This window comes from Orbicella faveolata, unplaced genomic scaffold (genome assembly GCF_042242905.1).
Source record: "Orbicella faveolata isolate gen_17 unplaced genomic scaffold, um_ofav_v1 contig_13, whole genome shotgun sequence".
Classification (NCBI taxonomy): Eukaryota; Metazoa; Cnidaria; class Anthozoa; order Scleractinia; family Merulinidae; genus Orbicella; species Orbicella faveolata.
In genome coordinates, this window is record NW_028301540.1 from 30498106 (window position 1) to 30514480 (window position 16375).

At 37.6% G+C, this 16375-nt stretch overlaps 1 long non-coding RNA gene and 3 other non-coding genes across 4 annotated transcripts; 2 read left to right on the forward strand and 2 right to left on the reverse strand.

The window, feature by feature from the left end:
* Positions 1-4362: 4362 nt before the first annotated feature.
* Positions 4363-8631, reverse strand: LOC149115943 (uncharacterized). The gene is made up of 3 exons (XR_016206168.1): positions 8491-8631; positions 7019-7102; positions 4363-4524 (listed from the first exon to the last, which is right to left on the reverse strand). It is a non-coding gene; the product is annotated as an uncharacterized LOC149115943 (long non-coding RNA).
* Positions 8632-10356: 1725 nt separating this feature from the next.
* Trnae-uuc (transfer RNA glutamic acid (anticodon UUC)) lies at positions 10357-10428 on the forward strand. Its single transcript has one exon. It is a non-coding gene; the product is annotated as a tRNA-Glu (tRNA).
* Positions 10429-11223: 795 nt separating this feature from the next.
* Trnae-uuc (transfer RNA glutamic acid (anticodon UUC)) lies at positions 11224-11295 on the reverse strand. Its single transcript has one exon. It is a non-coding gene; the product is annotated as a tRNA-Glu (tRNA).
* Positions 11296-11529: 234 nt separating this feature from the next.
* Positions 11530-11601, forward strand: Trnae-uuc (transfer RNA glutamic acid (anticodon UUC)). The gene has a single exon. It is a non-coding gene; the product is annotated as a tRNA-Glu (tRNA).
* Positions 11602-16375: the final 4774 nt, after the last annotated feature.

Genomic DNA, 16375 nt, shown 5'->3' on the forward strand with positions numbered 1-16375 from the left:
AATGCATTGTGTGATTGCCCGCAGACTTAAAGATTATTCTTGGCCTGCGAAAATAGGTCATAAATCAAAACTTTCTGTCAATGTCTAGCAGATAAACTAATGTACCTAAAATTATATTCTACCACTTTTGCTAGAAACTATTTTCAATATAAGATTTATGTAGGTCTTGATAGGCAAAGAAATATTACCAAAAGTAAATTCTAGAAGTATTTTTTGCCGAAGTTATTCTGTCTGAGCGTCAGGTTTTCCATTCCTGACGCGGGTGCAAGAAGCGAAATAATTTGTTCTCGTGTTTCAAAAGATGTCCTGAAATGCGCAACATAATGTCTTAAAACTGATGAAACTTTGAAAATTAACTGCAGGAAAAGCAAAGGCATTTCCTAATTTAATAAATGGTAATTCATATAAGTCAAAAGCATTTCAATCTAAAACACAAAGGTTAATTAGCGCCCATTTGAAGAACATGCCATGAGTGACAATTCTCGGTTGGTTTATATACGCCGTATTAAATTTAGTTTGTTACTATCACGGTAACGAACAAAATCTTCATATTTGAAGTTTCCAGCGAAAGAAATTGCTAAAACGCAACGCACGAAATAGGTATGTTTAATAAACTTAAATAATTATTCAGAAAATAATATTCACGAGTAGATCTTCGCGCACCAGTTTTCAATTCGATGTAACGTTTGGAATCAAACAAGACGAAGCTCGAAGCAACAACAACAATGGCCATTTTTAAAATTGAAAAAAGGTAATACTGCATTAATAAGTCGTTTTGGTTAGTTATTATAATGCAGGCATTTCTTCAGTGAACATTGCAATCATAGCCACCTTGTGATTTACATCATGTTATCTGAGAGTTACACACGTCTGTGAAATACAGTTGCTGATTTTCATGAAAGATTCTTTCCCGTTCCTTGTATTTGAAGCAGTTTCTTTCTGAATGCGATGATTTGTTATAGTCATGATAAATTAGCAACAATAACGTAGAGGGCTTAAACATTTAGTCCAAAAAGCTTAAATAAACAATTTAGGCGACCTATCTACAATACAAAAGAAAACTGATAAAACATAGTCCACTGAAGATTCGTACCCTAAGAACAGTTTCTAGAGTCATAATGGTTCCTAATCGAAACTGGTCGTCCCAATCGAGCAAGTATTCTGAAACTTTCGAGCAAAATAAAGATGTGCGGGATAGACTGGACGAAACTCAAATCATGATCAGTTGAGATTACCCCAGAAGCTGTATAGTTCCCTAAACAATCCCCAGCCAGGAATAAACAAACACCTATCACAAATAACTGTAGAAGCTCATTTCTTTCCTCGAGAGCTACACTCCAATATCATCTTAATGGGCTTAATAGTGGTCTGAAATTAAAATAAACGACTTTCTTACTTGCTTGCCCCCGCATGCACGGCGACGAAGGTTTTGCTTTCGGGCTCTCTGCGTGTAGGAAATGAAAACAGTTGAACCTACGTTCAATTCAAGGACTCCATTTTGAAAAATTCAATGCGGTTTGCATCAGTCTCGGAGGCCCTAATTCCTTTCTTTGAAAGTGGGATATTTCTTAACTTGTTTAGTGGAACTAAACAAAAGCGAACAAAGCTAAATTTTGCAAAGAGGCTGTCTGCTTTGCAGAGATAAAGCAGCAAGCAATTTCACATAAAAGAAAACCGAGAAATCATAAATCATTTGAACGTCAATTTTAATGGAGCTGTGTTTATTCCGGGCACAAATTTGGCAATTCCACTTGACGGGAGACAAAACACTTTCCTGAAGGCAAATCGAGCTATTAACAATTATAACCGAGCAATGAACTTCAAAAGAATATACAACTATATTTCCTATGTATATACATAGATTTGCTTCGATTCTGTAACACTGAGTGAATCGATTGTTATCTCTTTCAAGCCGTCCGACGTCACTTTCTGGGACGCTAAGTCACGTGACTCAAAAAAGGCCTCGACTCAGCATAACTGATTGCTATAACCGTGGTTTAGGAAACTTGACAGCTGAAAACAAAAACGTGTATTCTACGACCATCGGAGAATTCTGTACCTTTCGTCTAGGTGCAGAAACAGAATGGTGGGTTAACTCTGTAATTTTTTAAGAGGTTCGTGGCAAATTAAATGGGATATTAACGTACACAACCTGGAAAATTGCACAATAAAGTTGACGGTCCATTTTTCATGTCAGAGATAAGCCATCCCGACGCCTTATCGGTATTTTCATCAGTTTGAGCTCGAGATGCAAGACATGCCTGTCTGTAATGTGTTTTTTAATCTTTTCTTCATTAGAGTCATGCATGCAACTTGGTCTGTGTTGAAACAAGCCCGCATTTATACGAGAGATACTGAGTAGCGCTTTCATGCTTTTAGGTTATTTTTTTTTTAAAGGTGAACTTTTACAAGATTGTATAAAATGCTCATTGGTGTACAGGGAAGCTTAAGTACAACAATAATCTTCTTGTTCTCTTTCTGTTTCAAATGTTTACCGCCGACCGTGCCAGAACCTACGTCTAGTTTATGTTTTTTTAGACTAAAAATGTTACAATTCAATTTTTGTTGGTGCTGGACTTTTCGTCGAAATGTTAGTTTCCAGTAATGCAGACTGCAGTCATTGAATGGAAAATCTATCAACGAGCTTCACAGAAGATTTTCCAGGCTTATCATTTCCTGTGCATGGAGACTTAAAGATAATTTTCACAAAAGTTACATCTTGAGATAATATATAGCTAATCTAGAGAAGGCTCCACGAAACGTTTTTAAAGTAAAATCGTAAATTTTGTGGTCTCTTGAAGCTTGACAATTGTTGAGCCAGGGTTTTTACACTAGAAAAGAGTCGTTGTCGTCTTCTAAAGTAGGAACGACAATCGAATACCGTTAGTTTTGGTTGAATAAGCCAATTTATGTCTGTGGAACAGTCCGGAACTGTTGCGTTACACCAGAGGAGTGTTTTGGCTCCTTGTTGTCTCCAGATCAAAAGCTGATTAATCTAATAAATACCTGATTAATTATACTCTTTTATGGAGGTGTCAAAGCATGTCTCGCGGAGGAGAGTCAAGAAGTTCAATCAAAACAAACAAGACTCCAACATAGAAACTTCCTATCACAAATAAACCAAAACTTGTCCTCTTTCTCTGTGTTAGCCCATATGGCCCTCCCGCGGAAATTTTAAACTTATGTGAGTTTTTAGAGTTATTAGAAGAACCTGTATTATAATAACGGTAAATCCATTTTTGTACAGAAACAAAAATTGAAAAGTCCACCGGTTATTTTGTTGGAATTTCATTTAAGGAACGAAAAGTAAGGTCTTCTTGCCGCAGAGAAAACAAAATTTTCACTGTCAAATTTGGTTTATACTTATCACATAGATTTTTCCGTTTATAGAGGGAGAAACGTGTTTCGATAATGACGATAATGACGTGTGGTAATTGAACTTGCTACGGAATTTACGCGCCAAAATGTACACAGCAACCGACTCGCTCCAGTCTTTTGTGTCGCAACGTCGGATTCAAAATGGCGGATTCAAAATGGCGGCGCTTGTTCTGACAACCCTAATAATTTAGACAAATCAAAACAAATTTGATCTCATTGCTTAGGTCAAGATGATTAGATGATATCGTCATATCTTTTTGTAAAACTCAGAGGTATCCTTGGGGATCAGAAAATGTTTCATGATTTAAAGTCACTCAGTTTTTTTTAAGCCAACTGACACCATTTAATAAATAAAACCATTATATCCTTCTTTGAGAATTTATGTAAAATTGATCAAAAAACTTCATGACAGTTACAAGAGCCTTTAAGTTTAGCTTAGCCGAGTCTGAACAGGAGAAAGAAAACCAACTGATGAGTAATTGACGTGATTGTATTAATCAGGTGAGTCAGCTAATCTCCTCTATAACTACAAACGGAGTGGTCGACTTTGAAACTTATTTTCATCATCTTTTCATCGCTTTAAGCGGCTTTCGGTCGACTACAGATTAGAAATGAGAACGTAATGTTAATAGATCCTTGAGCTTCAGTTTTTTGCGAAAAACTCAAACAAGTCAGCTGATCTTCCTTCGGCTACGAACTGAGTCAAAGACTTAAAAACTTATTTTCATTATCCGGTAATTTATCTGTTTTAAGCGGCTTTCGGTCGACAAAATATCAGAAATGAGGACGTAAATGTTGATAGAACTACCCCGGGCATCAGTTTTCTGTGCAAAACTCAAACAGCATCCTTGACTATCAAGCCTACATGAGCTAGAATGTGACCAAACTTAAGTCTGGTTTCGAGTGACTACTAAACTCCCTCATTTCTGTCTATGTAAATAACAAAGTACAAAATTTTTGTTTCTTCTGAATCCTTCAGATATGCATTTACTTTTTCTACGGTAAAATTTCATAACAAAACCTGCTGAGTGACTTTTTCTCGAAAACTAGACTCACGCAGAGTTCCTGTTGACATGCACTGCCAGACAAATGTGGTTTTAACTTGCTCTCCTGCCAAGTACGGATTCAAAACCACAGTTTCCTGTTCTGAAATCAAAAAGAAAAGACAGCGATTAGCAGTGAATGTCAGAATTTCGTTTACACGATCAGTCTGAAACATTTCGAGACTGCGACGAGCATATGAAGTGAATGCAATGCAATGAAACTGAGAAATTCGGGAACAATTCAGTAAAACAAGTCATTTCATAAATTGAAACAGCCGCGACAAGTAACGCAAACTGAACCATAGATCGTAGTTAATAGAGGAGACTACTACTAACTACTAACTATGTTCTGATTTAGAGAATGTTCGCATAGCAACGGGTGACTGGCTACGTGGAGTTTTTTCTCGTCATTTTATTGACAAATGGGACAAATCTTCGTGTTCCCCCTTGGATGTTTTCTGTTCGAGTTTACTCGTCGAACTCTGGTTAGAGAATGTTTCAAGGAATGGAAGGCAATGTTTTTGAAAATTGAAGACGAACCATGTTCGGGTCTAAGTTTGATAGTTATAGATCATGGTGGCATTGGTATAGACACACAGGTTAACTTGTACATGTATACGCAACTGTTTTGTAACAAGAGAAGATCTTAATTAGAGTTCGAAAGTTCAGAATTATCCAGCAGGTTTGATACACATCGAGGAGGCAAATGGTCGGTCATGAAATCATAAATATCAAAACTGATCCTATTATTCCTAACACAACGAGTATGAAGTTATTAGAGATTATGTTATGTTGTAATACATAGCAAGACGTAGAGCGCAATACCGTCTTCCGATACGTATAGCGACTGAATAAACCGTTGTTGAATCGGCCATTTCTAAATTGACATATGTACATTGGCAGGACTCGGACATAATGAAATGAGCGCTTACTGTAGATTTATGAATGCAACTAAATAAAGAGAGACTAAAAGTGTGTCGAAAGAAGAGCACACACATTCCACTTCATTCATGATGCTCCCTGTACGTGAGGTACTTCGACAAACTCAAATTGGCGACGTAGCTATCGAACAAGACTGTGCAATCAAAGTCGATGGTTTGGGGAAGTCTTGATACTCCAGGTAAAGAGCGATTTAAGTTTTATAAACAATAATAACTAGAAATAAAGATCTTAAAAAAAAAAAAAAATGGAGATAAAGTGAGTACTTTCAACTGACATCTTCCTTAAAGATGTGAAATTAGCTACAACACAAGGTACATGCATAAGGGGCATCCAAGGATTCAAAAAGGTTTTACGAACCAAGCACATTGATTTTGCTTTATATTCTGATCCGAATTACACATGATCAAGCTGGATTACAAAATAGGCAATCGTTTTATTGAGAGATATCCATTCTATGTGTGCCTACCTTCATTACGGTCATGAACTTTTCTCAAGGTGTTCCTGTACAAGCCACGAGGTTGGCGTTAGCATTGACAAGAATCCGTTCACACGCTGAACGTAACAATAATCCCAGATTGTGGCCCTGGTCCTCTCATACCCAAAGGCTAAATACTGCAATTTAAACTTTCTCTTTGAGTTCTCGACATGGAGGCGTGTGCATCAACAATTTTAATCGACGTTATAGCGTAGGTTCGGCTGAAAAATACCACCACTGTCTGTTGAGACAATGGTTTTGTGGCATTTGTCATGCGCGGTTGATGCCATCCCATTGGGGGCACATGTATTTTTCATGCGCACATGACACAGTACAGGAAATTCATCTGTAACTTAATAGGAAGTGTTAGGCGTGGAAACTCTGTTATGTCAAGATGCAAGTCCAAGTCCATCTTATTAAACAATTACGATGCAGAAGCCACTACTATATTTCTGTGTGCCAATTGAAAGACAGGGATTGGTGAACTGGCACTGACAGACACCATAGATTACACTGGTTGGAATCAAACAATAAATGATATCTTAACAGCCTTATTTTATTCATTTTCATCTCGATTTTAGCTTGGCGGATGTATATAGATTGACTAGTTCATTAATGAAGGTTCAAGATTTATACATTCCTCAAGTTCCTAAAATCATGATTTCCAGTTTGATGGAAAGGAATTACAATGATCTGTCAGCAATCTAAACCTCCTCTTGAGGCACACCTCTTTACACTACATTTATCAGTGTTAGTTTTCTTCAAGAAAGCCTTGTTAGCGAGCTTGTTATCGAGTTTGTTCGGTTCTTTGCGTTATTAATCATTCCATTCTCGCAATCATCAGAATTATATAAAGTTTTTTGGCGATGTGAGCTGTAACAGTGATAGCAAAGAAGGGACAAAAGAGTTTGACCCCATGAACGACTCGAATAGTTCAGTGACATACATGATACTTGCTATCTGTTTCTATGTCTTCAATTCTCGTTGGGCCGGAACAGAAACCTCACGGATGATATGACGTGAAAAAATGACCCCGGTTGTGTTGTCTAAAAATCGTCATGTATGAGGCAGACGAACGAACAATTTGCCTCGCAATTGCGTTCATTTGGCATTTTCAATTCTTAGCTGTCGCAGTTCTGACCTAACAGTTGCAAGTGACTACATGAAAAAGAGGACGTACCGCTATCCCTGGACATTTCTTTCCTTGCAAATAACGGCTAAATCAGTTGAAGTTGTCAAATCCCATCTTCACCACTTCTTTATGCTACAAAGATGGAGCAGAAAAAATATACGTTGAAAACATCTACCGTGACCCAAAACAGCTTTAATCAAAGTAAGGCCGATTCTCGTGATAAAGCTTGCGTTGACACTAATTGAATTCCTAGACAATATCAATTAACAACGCTTCCGCCGGTTAAGAGCATGTAAAACCTAACAATAAGAAAAGGATAAGGGTCAAATTCTAGTGGAAAATAGAAACTAACAGTTCTATTTCCAGATGAAATGCACGAAAGAGCACGGAAGCAGGCTTTCACTGCAGACTGTAAAGTTTACCATTAAAACATGAAACAAACCACAGTCTTGCTGAGTCAAAAGGTGTTGTATCTGAGAGCGTTAACTACGTGTGAAGGACGCTAAAATGGTAAAATAATTATCTCCCATGCAGCTAATACAAATATTGATGATTTTTATTTGATATATGTGATTAAAAATTTCAACTGAGGTTAATAGGCTAGTCTAAAACGCCAGACTGATTTCTCAGAGTGGGCAATGTTCCAAGCACGAAACGACCTGCTACTGCTATACCGCACCAACGTTGCGTAGGAATCATGCAAGACTAAAAACGGGACAGCTCGGTTTACTTGAGGATTCAACGAGTTTAGATTAAATCTAATTCAATCAAGATAATTTTCGAGATAACACAAAAATATCGAGACCTTTGTACCGTGCATGAGAAGAATTTCCACTTCGGATTAACTTTAAAACGTTCCTTCTCTTCTGTAGACAACTTCGGACAGTATTAAATCCAGCACGCTGATTTCTAATGTCTTGGAAGTGTTGACACTTATTAAAATCACCGACAATCAAAGCATTTAGCTTTCAGTTGGCAACTAAAGAAACAAAGGTGGCCAAACTACCAGGCGACATCACTGAAATCTCGCGAGATCAAAAGCACCTCATCCGAAGCCAGATTTTCTTACAACCATCAGAAGAAGTCGACTTATTTTCTCTCCTGATTCGATTTGAATAGATTCCGTTTTCCCTAATTCATAATGAAACAACAATGAAGACCTTCTATGGCGACTTCAAGTTGAAATCTATGCAAATCCTCTATGCACATCTTGAAATTGTTGTTTGATTTCATGTTTTTCAAGTCAGGCTTGTTAGGGTTCCCTTTCGATCCCTTGTTTCTTGTCAGTCTGTGGTAACATTCTCATCAGCTACTTTAAAATCCTTAGTGATGACCTGTGTTCAATGAAATATTTGCTTTTCTGAGCAACATCCTCTCTAATCGATAAAACAGATTATCATTCCTGTAGAAAACCTGTTGCGAGGAAAAAACTCAGATAAAAAAGCATGCGATTTTAGCTCAAAACCGTGTGGTGTGCCAAATGGTTGTTGACGTTAATTAAATTACATTCTAAAACAAACCTGATGTGAAGTTGTTGTATTTGAAAGCTCTGATAACAACACGATTTCTTGGATTATGCGAAGAGTTTCTCGGCCATGAAAAAGTTGGCAGAAAGATGAGTTCGCTCTCCAGCTTACACGAGATTTGACTTGCAGCTTGAGTGAAACTTGGTTTTATGGAATATTGATCCGACTTAACCCCCGGGGGTGTTTTGATTTGATTACGGGATTAGCACCAAATCGCATTACAAGCTGCACTGTCATGATCACAACATCCACCAAATGTTGTAAATCACAGTTGATTATTTGTTTATATTAGCCCGTAGTTTGAAACTTCATATGGTGGAATATTTTCGTAAAATAGTGATTGTTTTTCCGTAAAATTCTTTGTGTCTTTATTAACCAGTTCTACAGTGGGTGTGGTTAGCAAAAGACACTCAAACCAAATTGCAAGAAATAATATTCAAAAAATTATTTCTTCCGGCCTACGATACTAGAGATCGGTAAAAACCTGCCGTTTATCCCCGAGCTTTAAATAATTGACACTCTGTATCCTACTCAACGTGTATACGAACTTTTTAATTCTGGCTTATTCAAAGATCCGACCATCTCATCAACGAACATAGTTCTCGGTAATATTTCAGTCCTAACAAATACGTTTTGATCGTAAACTGTGTTTTCATCCAACGATGTATTTTAAAGAAATGTCATTTTATCCTCCACCTAGTTTGAATTTTTAATGCATTGTAATTTTGATGCAATTTTATGCGCAACTGAGCTTCGCATGGAAGTCTGTGCGTTTTAAATTTTAATTAGTCTTGCTATTTTAAAATTTGTACAAACAAGTGCAACAATAGCTACAGTGGAATCTCGGTTTTTCGAACCTCCAAGGGAAACGAAAATTGGTTCGGAAAATCGGAGAGTTCGAGAAATCGGGGATAAAATTACAGTGTTCGACTGGGACAGAGGAGAGGAACACGACTTTTGGTTCGAGTTATCGGGAGGTTAGAAAAATTGAGGGTTCCAGAAATCGGGATTCCACCGTATAACCAGGGAAGAAATAACTGTGAATCGTTACGTGTTTACCAAAATCATCGGATTAGGTATCAACAGGTAATGTTGGTTGAGATAGAACATTGAGACTTTGCTACTGCAAAGCAGAGCCTTCTACATTTTGATGATCTCAATTTTCATAGCGACCTGGAACTAGAAAACCATGATTCTTTACACTGATTTAGTCTAACTTCCCAAATGTACATTTTCATAGAGTTTGCATGTTTGGTTATCACAAAATCAGACCTCTTGTAGATTTGCTGAACCACACAGAGAGTTGATGACATTATCGAAGGAAAGCGGCAAAACAGCAAAAACGCGGGGAATGGAGAAATAAACGAGTTAAAAACCTGTGAACTGTCAACAAAGAAATGCACGCGGCAGAAATCTGTGGAGGGGTGAATATAGACTGTCAAATGGATATTTCTCAGATAAACGTGCAGATAAACAATCTGCAATAACCGGCGAGCTAAAACATGTGTGGCTTCCCGATGATAGCTGACAGAAAAAAAATTCCGCTACAGTAGCTGGGTGTGTAGCCACGTTTTGTACTGATAAGGATGAACTGAGTGGGCTGAGCAAACCAGAAACGCAAGAGAAGAACAAATTAAGCAACTGTGATTTAGGTCCCATCCATACGTATACGTTTCCGTCTCCAAATGAATATTTTTACGTCTTTCTTCCACAATTTAAAACGTCATAAAGATATAAGTCAACTCTCATTCGAAGTTTGGATTTTCACTTTCAATTCAAAGTTTCCCTAGCCATCGATACGACCATGAATGTCACCATGAATCAATGGTTATTCACGGCAAAGTTGCATGGGTGTAAGATTCCCATATGGTCTAGCGGTTAGGATTCCTGGTTTTCACCCAGGTGGCCCGGGTTCGACTCCCGGTATGGGAACACATTTTTTGTGGGCAAACTTTGCAGGTGTTTTATATTTTCATCAAGCACTTAGGCCAGTTAAGTTGAATCTATCAAAGTGAGATCTTTTTCAACAACTCTACTACGAGAACTTTCTAATTAACGCGTTACGATTCAGCTTAGAAGAAAGTACAGTAGTAATCGATTAAACTTTTCTCAACCATTCATGTGGTTAGGTTAGCAAAATAACTTAGGATCTCCATTTCACTCACCTTCAAATATTCAACTAGTCTTTACACAGAGCACAGAATTCAACTAAAATTTCTCTTAAGAACCACTGTTAACTGTCTTCGCTCAGTCTCAGAATAAAACATCCGACCATGTTACTTGAAGCAAAACAATTTGCTAACAGGAGAATCTTTGTTTACAATTTTTGCCTCATTACCATAAGCGATACAGTTTCTGATGGAGCTACAAAGAGATTAATACTGAATATTGAAAGGGCACAGCACGATTAACTGTCCCAAGAAATTTGAGCGCGATGTATTGAATACTTTTTGTGCGACGATGGTTTAAAAGCTCAAAATTTTACAAAGAATGTATGAGCTCATTAGCGCTTTTGCCACACAGAAATTTTGATGTTTTTGAAAGCCTATTTCTCCTCGAATATTACATCCAAAGAGCCAAAAAACTCGCCACTTACTAAGTTTTACAAGCTCTTTAAGTGTTTCTAGTAAAATCGTGTCTAGCGTGATGCCTTCTTTGCGCAAAGTTAGCTAAAGTTGTATGTTAATGAGGAAAATGTAAACAATGACGTCAGCAAAGATTTGCCTATTCCCATACCGGGAGTCGAACCCGGGCCGCCTGGGTGAAAACCAGGAATCCTAACCGCTAGACCCTATGGGATTCCATGGAGAAGGGCACAAAAAAAATAGTAAAAATAGATAACAAAGAGAAGAAAGGAATGGGGGATCAGTACAATTGAAGTAAAAAAAAGAAAAGAAAAATGATGAAGATTTAAAACTAGATTTTTTAGCCAATAGTAATAGACAGACACCACTATAGCCGAGACTCTCGGCAGACCGAAGTGCTCTAGTGTAACGGTATTCCATTTGTTGCTATTCTTTGCTTGTCTAGTTGTCCCATATGGTCTAGCGGTTAGGATTCCTGGTTTTCACCCAGGCGGCCTGGGTTCGACTCCCGGTATGGGAATGACCTGCCTTATTTTTCCTAGCAATATGATGAGCTTTTTTTCTGATGCAATGCGATTAAGAGAAGATGCGATTCAGTAACGTTCTGAAAGTGCATTCAGTCAAAACCCTCATGACCGTGAATCGCTCAAAGCAGAGCTGTTATAACGAATTTTGGGATTCAACTCAGTGATGGATAGACTATTAGAGTTTTTGTCTCCTGGAAAGTAAGATGCTTGGCTGTTTTATAAGTAAAACGACTACTTGCCTAGCAGTTTACAGACCTCGCGCGGCTGAAGTTTCCGTTATTATTATTATTATTATTATTATTATTATTATTATTATTATTATTATTATTATTGGGCGCCTAATTAATTGTTATTGACTAGAAGTGATTACCTCTGCCCCAGTTTCCTCTTGGCTATCAACATACACTTGCTCACCAGAAAGTCGCGAGAAGATCATATCAACTAAAGAACCCTCTGTGCGGATACTGAACTTATCTAATAATATACGCAAGCTTATATGAGACAATAAATAATTTTCGCAAGCACCATTTATACCATTTAATAATTCAAACTGTATTTCTGCCAAAAAAATTAATTTACAACTTTCTAATTGGGTTAAATGTTAAGGGTAATTAAATATCTGGGCCGGGTTGTTCAAAGCCCGATTAAGCCAACCCAGGATTAGTGAGAATTTTGATCAGTTTCAACTTTGTAACTTTTCGGTGAGGTTTTCTGTTTATATTATTTGTCTTTCAGATTTGAGTGTTAATAATCTTAAACTGCACGATACATAAGCAATTGAAAACAATTTTATACAAGAAAAATTGATACTTTGGTTAACTTTTAATCCTGGGTTAGCGTTAACCGGCTTTCGAACAACCCGGCCCTGGGGCCTGTTTCTCGAAAGCCCCGGAAAGTTTTCGGGCCCGAAAAGCCATTTTTAATCAATCGGTATTTAAAGACAGAGAGGATTACGCGCCTGAAACTTCTTGTACGAAATGGAACCTCTGTTTATACTAAGAATATGTGAAAATAACAGCACTGTAATCATTAGATTCGAGATTTTGGTATGGCTTTCCGGTTGCGAAAACTTTTCGGGACCTTCGAGAAACGGGCCCCAGCTGGACCGTGGGAAAATGCCGGCGTTTAAGGTCATTCCGCTGAAATAGAACCTGCCCTGAGATTTTTGTGAAACTTTACCTATCGATTGTTTACATTATAGGAACTTAAATTTTGAAATAAAAATGAGGGGTCCCCATGTTCGTTTAGGAGCAAAAGCACCTTGTATATTGACGATTTACCTCTATGGCGAGGTCCAGCTGTAAAGAAAAAGCCGCCATTTTGTAATGCGCGCGCGCTAATCAAGCGTGAAATTATGCGCAGAAGGGATGCGCAATGCAATACTGGGGAACAACCTTAAGTACATTGCCAGGAAAGTTTGTAGACGAAAATTCGTGTTTTAGTTTTAAATACAAAACTCTGAGTATAAAGCAACTTAAACTTTAACAATCTTGAGCACGGTTCCTATATGGTCTGGAGGTTGGAATCCCCGCTTTTTATTCAGGCGGCCCAGGATCAAATCCCAGAATTGTAGATTTTTTACTTCATGATGTAGAAATCCAAGAACAAAATGCAAAAAGTCTTAATTTTGTAGAGCAAATGAAGACAAAATCATAAATGTGTACACCCTGGGTGCCAGAGGATTATTTGTTTTCGTGGTGAAGCCGCTACGAAAAGACCCTCTGGCACCCAGGGTAAAGTTTGTACGATGAGGAAATGTTTTGACCGACATTTTCGTGAAGTTTCCACAAAAGCAATTAGTTCTTGTTGTTCTTCCTGCTCTGAGCAATATCAGAATAATGTCTCCTTGCTGAAAAAAAATGTCGCATTGTCATTGACCGAAAACGGGAGGGAAGATGTGGCTATATCTCGTTCTAGGAATTGAAACAAATGGAATAAGTGTTCGACGTAGCTTCGATGGCTGCGATTGTCGAGACAGAACTATCCATAACCCTAACTGACCTTAGCCCAAAGCTCCTGACTGGTTGATTGCGAGCATGAAACTAATCACAAAGTACATGGCGAAATTGAAGTTCAAAAGTTCAACTCTATTCTCATTCCTATTTATTATTTTTATTTGACTAATGTTTTGAACATTGAGTTATCTAGCATAGTCATTTTAAGAAACGCTACGTAAGTTTAGTGACCATGAAGCATTTACTCGACTACATGTGCTTGCATGTTGAAGTTTTCGGTACAGGCACGATGATTTTATTTCCTCCCCGAGCGACACCGACGTATTCTTGTTCGCTTAGTAAATTGCACACAATACTGATACATGTACACAAATTTTCATTGCAAATAAGCGGCATTCTTAGCGAAGTTTTTCGTTTCTACTTCGGTGGCTTTATTATGAATGTCATTCCAAGTGGTGGTGTCAACGATAAATTCATAAAGAAACGCACGTCAAACGAGCTCATTTACGTGTTACCCTCTGCCTCCGACTGCTGAAAAGCACGACAGATATGAGTGTAAATCTCTCCCCTTGGCTACGTTGGTTTGCCTTTTGTCCTTAATTATGAGCTGTAATTTTGAAACTTCTAGCTGATTTTTCTGCAGCCTCAATCATTACTAATATTTACATACTGATTTTGAAGCTAAGCCTGTTTTGTATGCAACAGACTGAGCAGAACCTCTTTTAAACACAACTAGACCTTAGCTTACGTTCATCTTTTCAGAAAGAACTGGATCGCTTTGCTCGAAATTAATTTAAATTGACCGACACGTTACGAGGGAAAAGCAGAGAAGAGGAGCTACGATCGGAGGATGCCACAATATAGTAGCTACCATTCCGATAAAGCGTTTTTTGAAAAAGAAATTTTCTCTGCTTCTTGCAAATGAAACAGTTCTCACCTCTGAATAAAACAGCAAGGACGATTACACCCGAATCAAATTCATTTTCCCCTTCGCATAACTAGTCACAACTACTGACAACTAAGGCATTCACTCCACAAATACTGAAACATGTTATGAAAAATAGGTAAATCAGTGAAGACAGCCTATAAATAGGCTGTTTATGTCATGTAACATTTTTTCCAAACCATAGTTAATAGAGAGAATTGGTTATGAAGCCCGTCAGAGTTCTTTGTTTTATTTTTTTGTTCACTTTTTTTGGCGTTGGCCGTGCACAAAACACAATTATAATTCTTTTTTTTTTTCTGACTGTGGAACTAAGTAATAGAAACATTTAAGATACATAATTCATGCATAGTGTACGAGGGTAACACAAGAGACTGTACACGGTCATGGACCTTCTAACATAAATCTCAGACTATCTTGGTTTGCTCCTCTGATGTTTGTGAGGTCTGTAACCATACTCCCTTCTATTAACTATGTTCATGCATAGCACAAGATTATTCATGCAACTGTATTTACTGATTATTCAGAACCCACTATAAGCTCGAGGACACCAACCACTGAGCAAAATAGACCAAAACACAATGTCTTAGGATTTAAAAGCGGCTAAATTAGAAAAAACGTTAGAAATAGGACATTTGCGAGCAAAAACACTTTTAAATTATCTTAGCTATCAGGTCAAAGATAAGGAAATCAAAACAAAATTGTGTTGGTGTGTAGTTCAATGCAAGAAAAACAACTCTTGAGAACAACAAGTTGAGGAACTGAGAAAATTCATCGGTGTGTATGACTAAACTGAGAAAGCGAATACCATTGTTTTTAGAAAGAAATTACAATATATGTTGAAAACGAATCCAGCACATGTTCTCGTGCTGAGGTTTTGGGCAAGACACCTAACTATCATAGCGACTCTCTCCACCGGTTAGGAATATGAATAAAAATAGGCAATGGTGCACCTTTCGAGCAACCTGGCTGCAAAACATCTTCATGGTAATCTATTATAACAGACCAGCGTCCCATCCCGCAGTCTTCTCGTTATTCAAATACCCGAGTATATAAATATCGTGTTTCTTACCTCTGATCGAAACAGCTAGGAATCTTTCCCCATGTCACGAATATGATCCTAAGTCCATGCACAGGTCTGTTTCATGATAGAGGCACTCCCTTAAATTTGGTACGAGAATTGTACTAAATATTGTTGGATGTGATCTATACATTTGATCTTTGCTGCACAATCAGCTTTTTCTCGCATCACAAAAACTCCAGCTATGCTCTGATTCTTTAACATAAGGAAGCGAATCATGATTCTAGTGCGCTTATTCTGAAAAATTCGGATGAGACGACTATAGCGGGGCGTAATATTTACGTGTCCAGTTCTATAATTTATATTCTTTGAGACATAATCGTTTACAAGCTCGTTTCATTTTTCAACATCACAGTTTTTTTAGCCATTTAATATAAAAACAAAGCTTTACTCCTCTACTTGTTCGTGATTTAGCTTCCTGTCGCAAACTTTGAGGAACATTACCACAGGTGTCATATTCCTAAATGTATCATTACAGTCTGTCTCGAGTGAGCGAATCATCCTTCAAAATGTGTTTGTGAAAGAACCTGTTTGGTAGCTGAACATGTAATGTAGGTCTACTCGCGAACCTATCCACGGTGAGACCTTATACCACCTGGTTAGTGTTTGAAAATAGAAAAAAAAAATGATAGACGGAAAATAAAGCTTAACTCTTACTTTTTTTCTTGGCAATGTTAGTATCACATTCGAACGAAAATATTGCTCAGGATATAATCTAAAAGAACTTTTTTTTTTTTTTTTTTATTATTATTTTTTTTTTATTGGCGGAATTTGTACGCCCATAACTA